We start from the raw sequence: 11,302 nt of genomic DNA, 5'->3' as shown, positions 1-11,302 counted from the left end.
AGCTGCCAAGAAGTCCCACGCCCACAAGGAGCTGCCCGGGCGCTCCCTGCTCCGGCACGCCGCGACCCTGCTCCGGCTCCGGCACACCAAGACCCCGCGCTGCTCCTAGCTGCAGCGCGTGGGGACCCTCAAGACCGAGCTCTCCACCAGCCGAAGCCTTTCGTGGCCACCGCAGGCTGCCGCGCCTACACCATCGAGCTGCGTAGCGTCGCGTGGCCCGGCAAGTTCAAACCAGACCCGCCTCCTCGTTACGACGGCACGACTGACCCTGCCGAGTTCCTCCAGCTCTATGAGCTAGGCATCGAAGCTGCCAACGGGGATGAGAAGGTCATGGCAAACTGGTTCCCCATGGCGCTCAAGGAAGGAGCCCACACCTGGCTCCTGAATCTGGCTCCAGGCACGATCTCCTCCTGGGACCAGATGCGCACCCGCTTCATCGCCAACTTCCAAGGTACTCGCGGCCGGCCACCCGCCGTGAGCGACATGCGCCGCATCAAGCAACAACCCGGAGAGACCCTGCAAAAGTACATCCAACGCTTCAACAGCGCGCGCCTCAAGATCCCTAAGGTGTCCGAGGAGGCCATCATCTCGGCCTTCTCCGATGGTGTGCGCGACGTCAAGATGAAGGAGGAGCTGGCGATGCATGAAGACCTGTGGACCTCCCTGGAGCTGTTCAACTTGGTGACCAAGTGCGCCAGGGCTATGGAGGGACGCCTCTCCCTCCTCGAGCTGCCTGCCGCAGACCCAGAAGAGAAGAAGCCCAAGGCCAAGGACGTGAAGCGCAAGGGGGTTGCCGTGCTCGCGGCAGAACGAGACACCAAGCGGGGCAAAGATCTGCCCGAGTCCTCCAGGGGCGGCCGGTACTGTGTGTACCACGACCTCCACATCCACAACACCAACGAATGCCAAGAACTCCGCGCCGTACGAGAAGGAAGGATCGGCCGTCATCCCGAACGCGCCGATCGGGGCTACGGCCGAGGAGGAGGAAGAAACACAGGACGCTGGGAAGACCGTGGCCCACGCCAAGGGTGGCGCGATCAACCTCGCGAGGATCGCTGGCGAGACCTGCCTCACGAGGTGGAATGGAGGGATCAGCCTCGTGAGGATCGCCCATAGGGAAGGGCTCAACGTCCTGTCCGTGGAAACATTCAACAACCTCCAAGTGCCCTACAGCCAGCTTCAGCCAACCAAGCCCTTCTCTGGAATCACCGACGGCTCCACGGTCCCGATTGGGCAGGTCCGCCTCCCCGCCACCTTCGGGGCACGCGACAACTACCGCACCGAGCTCATCGACTTCGACATCGCCCACATCTGCCTGCCGTACAACGCCATCCTCGGGTACCCAGCTCTGGCCAAGTTCATGGCTGTGACTCACCATGGCTACAACGTCCTTAAGATGCCAGGAAGTGGCGGGGTCATCACGGTGCCTTGTGAAGAGAAGGATGCAGTGTGTTCCCTGGAGTGAGCCTTTCAGGCCGCGTCGCTGGAAGACCCGGATCGCGGAAGCAGGAGGCTTCCCGAGACCACTCCCAAGAAGAAGAAAACATCGTCCGGACCAGCCCCTCGGGAGGCGGGCCCCTCAAGGCCCGCATCTGCCCAGGGGAACCTCCTTCCGTTGCATAGGAAAGCGCGCCAGGCGCCCTCCTCAGGCAGGGCTCGGGGGCTCTCCCCTGGAGGGTCACCGACCTGGCCAAGGTCACGAGGGAGGCGCTTGGGCACCACATGGAGGCGTGTTACGAAGCACGTTTCCCTCAAGAAGGAGCAAGGCAAGGAAGGTCAGACCCACTGGAGTTCGTCGACGAGGCCATTCAAGAACTACAGGAATCAAGAATCTTGAGGGGTTGCCGCTGTCTACCGGCTGCGGCTCCCCACCTGGGCAAGGATGGTAGGCTGCGCGTCTGCGTCGACGCACCAGGGCTCAACCAAGTCGCTATGACGGGGCGCCTCTGGCCCTCGCAAGTGGGGCACTACGGGGGTCCGCCCCACAACTACGTTCGCATGCCTCACGGCTTGCCGAGCGCGGTTGCAACGTGCCAGCGCCTCATGAGGGGCGTCATGGAGGCTCAAGAAGACAGGCGTTCCGCAGCCTTGGCGGAGATGGAGATGATTCACGAAGGGCTACCAGCGCCTCCGGAGCCTCTCGAGGCCCCTGGGCCTGGGGGCTCGTGAGGATCGGCTTCCGCAGCCCACCGAGTCTGCTGCACCAACACCTCTTTCTCCCTCAACACCCTCAGGTGACATCTTACAAGTTTCATTTCCAGCTGGGAGCGCCATCCCCAGGGCTGCATTATTCCCAGGCCGCGTGGGTCCGCCCCTGTGGCATGTATCCCTTTTATTTCATGTTGTTAGCTTGCTTTGTTGGGGGCGCCCCTCGGGCTGCATCATCCCCAAGTCACTCGGGCCAAGCCCAGCGGCATGTATCTCCCTTGCGTTTATTTCCGGCTACGCATTTGCCCGTCATGCTTGATAACTTGATGCCCGTCCACGGCACCTCTTCTTCTCCATGTCGACCACTTGCACGTTAAAGGGGGGGTGCCTGAGCATCGCGACTCAGGGCTCTTACTGGCTCTCCAGCCCTCACCCTCTGGCTATGTCCACGGCATCATGACCTGGCGTACCAGCGACGGCTGAGACAAGCTCGAGGGCCGGGACCCGAGGACGTAGAGTGCCGGCATCTAACCAAACTTGCAGGAACACAGCACAAGATAAGGCCTAGAGCCAGGCGCAACCCGCCTAGAGGTAGGGCCCCGTGAGTCCCGCGCTGGCTCACGGGTGCCCAGATACACCTCACCTAGCCCTACCGTGCCGGCCACGTGTCAGGGCGGGGCTGTACATGCCCCGGGGGCTCCTCTCGGAGGGGGCCCCCTCCCACGTACCAGTGGAAGCACCATGCACCGCGCTGGCTGACGACACTGCCGAGGAGCGGCTATGCCCGTACACATGCGGAAGTGCTATGCTCCGCGCTGGTGATAAACAACTGAGGGTGACCCCCGGGCCGCGACAACCTCAGGGAGCCCAGAGCTCAGTGTCTAGCCTCACCGCAATGCCTCCCCCCGGGAGCGCCGCGCGAGGGGGCTGGGCATGGGGGCTGCGCCTGGGTCACGCCCAGACGTACGCCACCCTGCCAGGCCCCTCGGGCCTGGTTCGCCGCATGTCTCTCCCCGAGCGAAGCCAAGGTATGAAGGCCATTTGAGCGTCAAGGGGGACCCCTGAGCATCGCGACTCAGGGGCCTAACTGGTCCTGTAGCCCCTCACTCCCTAGTTCCGAAAGGCTAGCGCTGGGTGAGGCACGCGCGGGGCCGGGCTCTGCAGACGTAGAACGGTGGTTCCATTTGCATCACACCTCATCACTTGCTGTTTGCGCGTCAAGGGGGACTCCTGAGCATCGCGACTCAGGAGCCTAACTGGCTTCGTAGCCCCTCACTCCTTTGGTCCCGTCCTGGTTTCCGGTCGGGGCTGATGCTGGGTGAGGTACGCGCAGAGTCGGGCTCTGCAGACATAGAACGGACGATCCACCTACATCACACCTCCCTACTTGTTGTTCGTGCGCCAAGGGGGACTCCTGAGCATCGCGACTCAGGAGCCTAACTGTCTCCGTAGCCCCTCACTCCTTTGGTCCCGTCCTGGTTTCCGGTCGGGGCTAATGCTGGGTGAGGTACGCGCGGGGCCGGGCTCTGCCGGCGTAGAACACAAGAAAGTAGGGAAGAAAAGCATAAAATTCAAGGAACTTAAAAGCAATATTTACAGTCCATACTGTCTCGACACCAAACGCAAGTTTAAACGCCTCCCCGAGGCATGATGCATGTGCAGGAATTAAAAGCAGGACAGGAGCAGTAGCGGAGTCGCTTGACGGCGGTAGAGCAGTGCGGGCAGCCCCGCCTCATGGAGCGACAGGACCAGAGGCATCCTGCTTCGACTCGGTACTGAAGGCCCGGAACTTCCCCAGCATAGCTTCAGCGCGACCCTTCATGGCCTCGGCAGCGGCAGCAGTACCCTCGCCGCTTACTGGCTCCAACAGGCTGTCGAGGTCGGCGTTGGGGTCGCGAAGGTAGATGTGGGTGAAGACCCGTGTCAGCGCAGCAGAAGACAGGACACGCGCCTCGGCCTCGGCCGTAGGGCCAAGGCCAAGGGCGACATCCTCAAGAGCACGAACCAGGAAGGGAAGCAGCTTGGCAGGGCCGTCCTCGGCGTAGGCCAGCGAGCTCTCCAGGCCACTGGCGTAGAGCATCTTTAGCGAAGCACGAGCCTTCTTCTCCATGTCTGCGAAGGCCACGCGATCCTCGGCAAGAACCTGGGCCTTCTTGTCCAGCTCGACCTTCATCGCCTCCAACTCCTTCCCCAGCGCACCCAGGCGGTCACGACGCTTCTTGAGCTTGGCCTCCCGGCCCTCGATCGTCGCTTCATGAGCCTTCATGCCTTCTTCTTGCTCCTGGCGCAGACGAACCTCTTTCGCGAGCTGGTCCCACAGGCCTTGCAGCTCGTCCTCCAGCGCCTTGCAACGATTGCGGACTCCAACCACCTCCCCCAGGGCTGCGTCACGGGCGGCCTTCGTCTCAAGGACGGCCTGCCTCTCCTCGTCGCAGGCCGTCGAAGCCTGAACCAGCGCCGCCCGGATCGAGGTGTCGGAGCGAACCCATCCTGAAGCTAGCTCCAAGCGCCCGGCCACCAGGCGAGGGTCGGCGAGAAGATCCTGCCGCAGCCGGTCCAGTCCATTAACAGCACGCTCCAGGACAGCAGGAGAGGTTGGAGAAACAACAGTGGGTGGAACGGGGGGAGAAGGCGGCGGCGGCAAGATCACAGCGTCCTGAGGTGGAGCCTGCTGCACCCCAGCGGCTGTGGTGGCGGCAGTGGGCAAAGGCACCGCAGGAGTCACTTGGGGCATGGGGGCTGAGCTCGCTCCAGCCAGCTCGGCCAGGCCTCACGAGGACGACCGGGCAGGAGAGGCCCACGCGCCACGGTCACCCTCCTCCACAGGCGGAGGCGCTACCGTGGATGGAGCCTTAGGTGCCCCCTTCAGCTTCTTCGCCGCGGGCGCCAGCCTATTCAAGAAATGCGAACGTCAAGCCTCGGCAGGGGATCAAGAAATAAAGACAAGGGTCAGGCACTTATGGGTCATCACTGGTGAGCTCGAGCAGCCTCCGGCCAAACTTGAAGCCTGACAGCCGGCTGGAAGGGTCAACCTCGGAAGCAGAAGGCGCGTCTGTAGACTGCCTCGGGGCAGGGGTGGACCCGCGGGAGATCAGCCCGGTCCTGTCCTTCTTCGGGATCAGGGGCAGGCTCCCGCCGACCTGCTCGTCTCCATCCTCGTCATCATCGCTCGATGAAAGGCGGAGACCACGGGGCCTGCGCCGGGGGAGGGGAGCCTTCGACTCTCCTTCGGTCGCCTTAGAGTCAGGCCCCTTTTCCCGCTCCTCTTCGTCCTCCTCTTCGCTGGAGTCGCTGGAGGGCGCGACCACCGGTCCCTCGGGAGCCGCCATGGGCACGAGCCCGTCCCCGTTGAAAACGGGCATGGACTTCACCACCTGCTCCCAGTCGTCGCGAAGGAACAAGGGCTTGGGAGCGCCCTCCAACTTTGCCACCTCACCCCCGACCAGAGATTGGAGGACCGCGGCCAAATCTTCGTCACCCAAGGTCGCGGGGCTCGGATGAGGCCTCCACATAGGAGGTGAGTACTGCCGGAGTGGAGCCAGCTGGTGCTCCAGGAACTCCCTCAGCAGCAACGCACTGGTCAACTTTGCCGCCGCCGTCCTGACCGGCCTCAGGTCCGCGTCCATCTTCTCCAACACCAGTTTCGCGCGGGGGTCCGTGAGCTCCGCTCGGCACCAGTCGCTGGAGCTCGCGGGCTGCTCCGCGGGCAAGATCAACCTAGGGTGGATGCGCCCAGCATCTACCAAGACCCACTTGCTCCTGAAGCCCTCAATCCTCTTCCCGGGATTCGAGATGGCAATGGTGCCACCATACGCAACGAAGCTCGCGCACGCGGAAGGGTAACCGCGAGAGACCCGGAGGGAGAAGTAGTGGCGCAGCAAGGCCACTGAAGGCTGCACCCCTACGTGGGCCTCGCAGTAATAAGCGAAGATTGCCAGGAGAAGGACGGAGTTGGGGTGGAGATGCAGAGCCTGCAAGTTGTAATGGCGGAGGACAGAGAAGAAAAACTCGGAGAAGGGAGGCACCAGGCCCGCAGCGATGGAGCTTACAAAGAGAGGATAAAAGGTGCTCCCTCGGCCCTCAGGGGTGGCGGAGCCGTCCTTGAACACCTGCGCCCCATTGATGCCCTGCGCCGCCGCCATCTGGCGCAGCCGGGCAAGGCCCGCCTTGGACACGTTTGGCGAGTCCAGGGCAGGTGAGTACCAAGCCTCGGCCAGAGACTGACGAGGCGCCATGGCTTCCTAGGTCAAGCAGCCGGAGTAGATCTGGAAATTTGGAGGAAGAAGGGGGAGGCGCAAGAAAGGGGATCTTAGCAGCAACCGGAGAAAGCAAAAAGCAAAGGCTCGGCATGTGCCGCTCCTTTATCAACTTGCGTAGTTGTTGAAGCACTTGCGTGCAATCAACCGCCACGCGGCGCCCAAGGCCGTAGGCTGTTAGGGCCCGCGGCGCTTCGCCCTTGCCCTTTCGCCTCTTGGCACGGCCAAGTCCGAGAGCGCCTTGGGCCGGGGGCTACTGTCGGCGTTCTGGGAATGGGGGTCCCCAGACTTGCCTGCCTGCGGCCTGCGGCGTGGCTCAAAGGGGGCCCGACACGGCCCATCTTCATCAACACAAGACTCAAGACCCTCGCGAGGGGCCAAGCCTCGCGGGGCGGACGACATGGACCTTCCTCAGGCACGGCCTCGTCAGGCTGGCTCGCGAGGAGGCGGAGAAATCAAGGCGGGGTACCTCGCGAGGTGCCCGTGACGCAAGCCATGACGACGCGGGGCGCCAGGCGGGTGCCAGCACGTGCAGCGTCCTCCTTTCCTCTTTGGTGCAAAGGGGGCAAGCGCAGCTGCGGAGTATCGAGGTATCAGGCAAAGGTTGCCATTTCGGTGCAACGAGACCAGGACCAGGAGGACTACGAGACGGAGGTCACCGTGGAGCCCAAGACGGCGTCATCCCCAGAGCTTTGCGCAGGCGAAGACTGCTTTTGTCAGGATAGCTTGTACTAGTTGTCCCCCTTCAAATTAGCCCGCCATTGTTGGCTCCCTTCCCGCTCAATATTTGGGAAGAGGACCAGGGCCTCTATAAATAGGACTAGCCACCCCTGGGGTAGAGGCAGCAAGAGCGGCAGCGAGAGCGGCAGTGAGAGCGGCAGCTAGAGCTAGAGCTAGAGCCAGAAGCATCCAGATCCAGATAAAGAGAGAGTCGATTGGCTAAAGAGAGAGAGAGAGAGAGAGAGAGAGAGAGAGAGAGAGAAAGGTGGCTGAACTCCTCCCAGCAGTTCACCGCCCCAGCCAAGAACAGAGCCTCGCGAGGCTGTTCTTCCTTGTATTATTCATCATCATCAGCCCCAAGAGGAAATCCACCCACCACAAACTAGAGTAGGGTATTACACCACAACGGTGGCCCGAACTAGTATAAACCCTGTGTCTCTTGTGCTGTTCTTTCATCAGTTTATATCCTTGCGAGACGGAGAGGTAGAAGGCGTAATCTCCGCATGCACCCCAGTGTTCGAACCTTAAGGGTCTGCCGGAACCCAAAATCCGACACACTCCATCTCCACAAGCGTCGCCCGCATTACGCAGGCTTCGCAAAGGACCAAGGCCCCAAGTCACTCCCACAATGCACGTGTCTGAGTCTGAAGCCAACATGGCTGAAGAAATTCCGGCTGCATCAGCCGATGAAGAAGAAGCCCCAAGAGTTGAAAGAGTTGCTACACCCCTGTCCCACCAAGATGTTGTTCTCGTGGAGAACGTGTCCGACCCTCCAGCTTCTGAAGTGGAGGTTAACAACCCTGAGGCGGCCACCAACATCACCGCTGACGCCAATGACGTCGTCATGGCTGAAGCCAATGAGGCGCCTGCAGCTACTGCGGTGCCAGAAGTCAATGCAGCACCAGAAGTCAATGCTGAAGCACCTAAGGTCCAAGCACCTGAAGCAACTGTGGCCCCTGAAGCCCATGAAGACAATGCCAATGCTCCTGTTCCCCCTCCAAGACCTCATACAATTGAGCTTGCATTTAATCGTGGTCAGCCTGTTATGGTCCGATGGCCCATTCTGACTCCTCTGCCAGCTGCGGGTCCACAATTTGAGTATCACGTCGAGCACAGACCTCAAGTCCAAAAGCCCAAGCCAAGACTTCCCCGATTCCCAGGCACTGCCACTTCACCTGGGTTCTTCAATGTGAATGGCTTCGTGGCACATAATACCTTCTTCAATAGCTCCAAGAACCCTTATACAAGACTGCACATGTACTATTCCAGTGTTGGGTTCTGGAGCTATCAGCAGCGCAGCTACTATTCCTATGTCCTATACAATCAAGGGCGCATATTTCCACATACGCGCCTCGACTCTGAAGCTATAGCTGGACTGCCCTGCCTTGAAGAAGCATTGGATTGTTTCAGAGATGCTGGTCTGTTGCAATTTGTCACAGATAAGGAGCACTAGAATGAAGAGCTTCTGCTACAGTTCTATGCAACTCTCCACATTCAAGGCTACAACAGGCATCCAAAGACTTGGGTCCTTGAGTGGATGACAGGCAATGTCCATCATGAAGCTAACGCTCTTGATATCATTGAGCTCACAGGCCTGCCCACTCCTGGTGAATACAATGAACCAGGTTGTCAACAACACCAAAATGCCCTGGAAAGCATCTTTCAGAAGCCAGAACCCAACATGAGTCAAATGCTGAGCATGATGAAGCCTTTGCCTCACGACGCTGAATTCCCATCCGAGTTCTTTGTCGAAGACCTAGAGTACCTGCCTCGCACCATTTACCACATCATCAAGAAGACTCTATGGCCTGTCAAAGGACACTCATCTGCAGCGAAGCTTGAAGGAGCAATGAAGACTTTGGTCTTCTATATCTTCAATGGCATCAACTTCAATGCTCAAGACTTCTTCATCAGGCAGTTGGCTGCGTCTGGCTCCGACGTCTTTGGGTTGAAATTCTATGCTCCATGGGTCATGCGTCTGATCAAGCGTCACCCAGCCTTCAACTATCAGCCGTCTGCGCGCAATCATCTTATATTCTTGCCCGAGGTTGATCTGTCAGTTGAAGCCATTTACCCAGAGCCTGCTAAGGATCCCATTTATCTTCACAATGTTGATCACCAAAGCTTCACCCAACCCATTGAAGGCGTTCCAGCAATCTCTCGTGTTTATCCCCTTGCTGGAAACACACGTGCCCCTCGTGCTCAAACTGATGCCACTGGTAGCACCATTGCGCAAAGGCCTCGACGACGATCTCGTGTCCTAAATGACCGAGAGCTTCTCGTCGCGCTGCATCAGAAACAGGACAAACTTCATGACTGGGTTAAGCGTCAGATGCAAAGCCTCTTGGTGGATGTCAACCGCATTCGCAATCTTGCCACCAAGAATGCCTTTGTCACTCATGAAACCTGTCGGAGGTCATGGAAGAGTTTGACCCTACTTAGTGTTGAATCTGATCTGCACGACGATGGCTTCACCGAATGCTTCAAGTTTGATTCAACTCCTCCCAGAAATGCTCACTTGTGTCGGACTCCCTCACTTGAAGACTCTGAATACTCGTCCTCAGCTGCGACCGTAAATGCCAGAGTCATCGATGACCAAGATGATGCAACTTCACCTCCTCCAACTTCAGTGTGTGTCGACACTGCACCAAGTTCCTCTGCATAACCGGATCTCAACGACGACCCTGCTGCCTCGCCTGCACCTCATGGGAACGAGTAGGCGCTCTATGTCTTCAAACCTTTTTGGTCCTCACTGACAAAAGGGGGAGAAGCATATGAGTTGATAGTCTTCAAGCGGGTCCATATGGGTGGTTGCTTTACTTTTTTCTACTTTTGCCAAGTGCTTACAACTCTCGTTTTCGATACATTTGGTTCTTTGAGTTGTAACACTTAAACTCGATGGTCGTCTGCTACTTATTTTCTATTCTGTGATGCGATGATAAATTCCGCATGTGCGACGATAAATTCCGCACTTAGATCATTTTTCAGACATCCATTTTTCATTATGCATGTCATTATCTTCGTTACATCATATCTTGCATAATGACTTGTCATCATAGGTTGAAGAGGATCTCCACAAGTACAACCTGCCATGTGCATTTGCATTCCAAAAGCAAATTACTTATATGCACATCTTCAGGGGGAGCCCTTGCAACTTATGAAGACAATGCCCTATCCTTTACAATTTCACATATTTTATTCCCCGTTGAAAACTTCAACCAGTTTGTCATCAATCACCAAAAAGGGGAGATTGTAAGTGCATCTAGTGCCACCCCTAGTTGGTTTTGGAGTATTGACGACAAACCTGGTTGAGGGACTAATGTGTGTGAGAATTGCAGGATAACACAGGTAGAAGTCCCTCATTGATTCGGTTTTCCTACCAGAGATGACCCCTAAAAATGTATGAAGACATTGAAGTCAAAGGTGGTATGTGAAGACATTCACATTGAAGACTATGACAAGAGAAGACATCGCGTGAAGACTACGGAGCGCGAAGACTTAGCAGTTTCGTCGTTCTTTGTTTTTCTTTGATGAGTCATAGGAACTACCGTACTGTTAAGTGGGGTCCAAGAGAACCAGTCAGAATGACTGAAGTGATGCTTAACCAAAATCCTATGTCTTCGAGTGAAGACTATGAGAGGAAATCTTATTCAAAGTTGGATAAGTCAGCTTTTGCTTGTAGCCCAAGTAAAGTTGCCGTGTGTGTTTGAAATCTGACCGTTGGAACACGTGTCAGTTCCTTAGTGACCCATGGTCATTTCGGACAAATCAGGTCGGGTTGTCTAGTGGCTATAAATAGCCCACCCCCCTACAACCATAAATGGTTGGCTGCTCAGAGTTAGTGCACGACTTTTGTCGTTTGAGAGCAACCCACCTCGAAGCCTTTGAGAGAGAATTCCTTGCGAGGATAAAGCCCTAAACACCCAGAGCCAAAGAGTGCTAGGCATCACTTAAGTCTTCCTGTCTGTGTGATCTCAAGACTTATTACACTTGAGGACTGTGAATCCTCCAGACGGTTAGGCGTCGCATTCTGAGCATCCAAGAGTCATTGTGGATCGCCGGTGAACGAAGTGTGTGAAGGTTTGGAAGTCTACCTTGAAGACTTACCAGAGTGATTGGGCGAGGACTGGGTGTCCTTAGCTCAAGGGGAATAAGGTGAAGACGCGGTCTTCTGAGTT

The sequence above is a fragment of the Triticum urartu genome, chromosome 7 (genome assembly GCF_003073215.2).
Source record: "Triticum urartu cultivar G1812 chromosome 7, Tu2.1, whole genome shotgun sequence".
NCBI classification, from domain to species: domain Eukaryota; kingdom Viridiplantae; phylum Streptophyta; class Magnoliopsida; order Poales; family Poaceae; genus Triticum; species Triticum urartu.
This window is presented reverse-complemented; position numbering follows the sequence as displayed.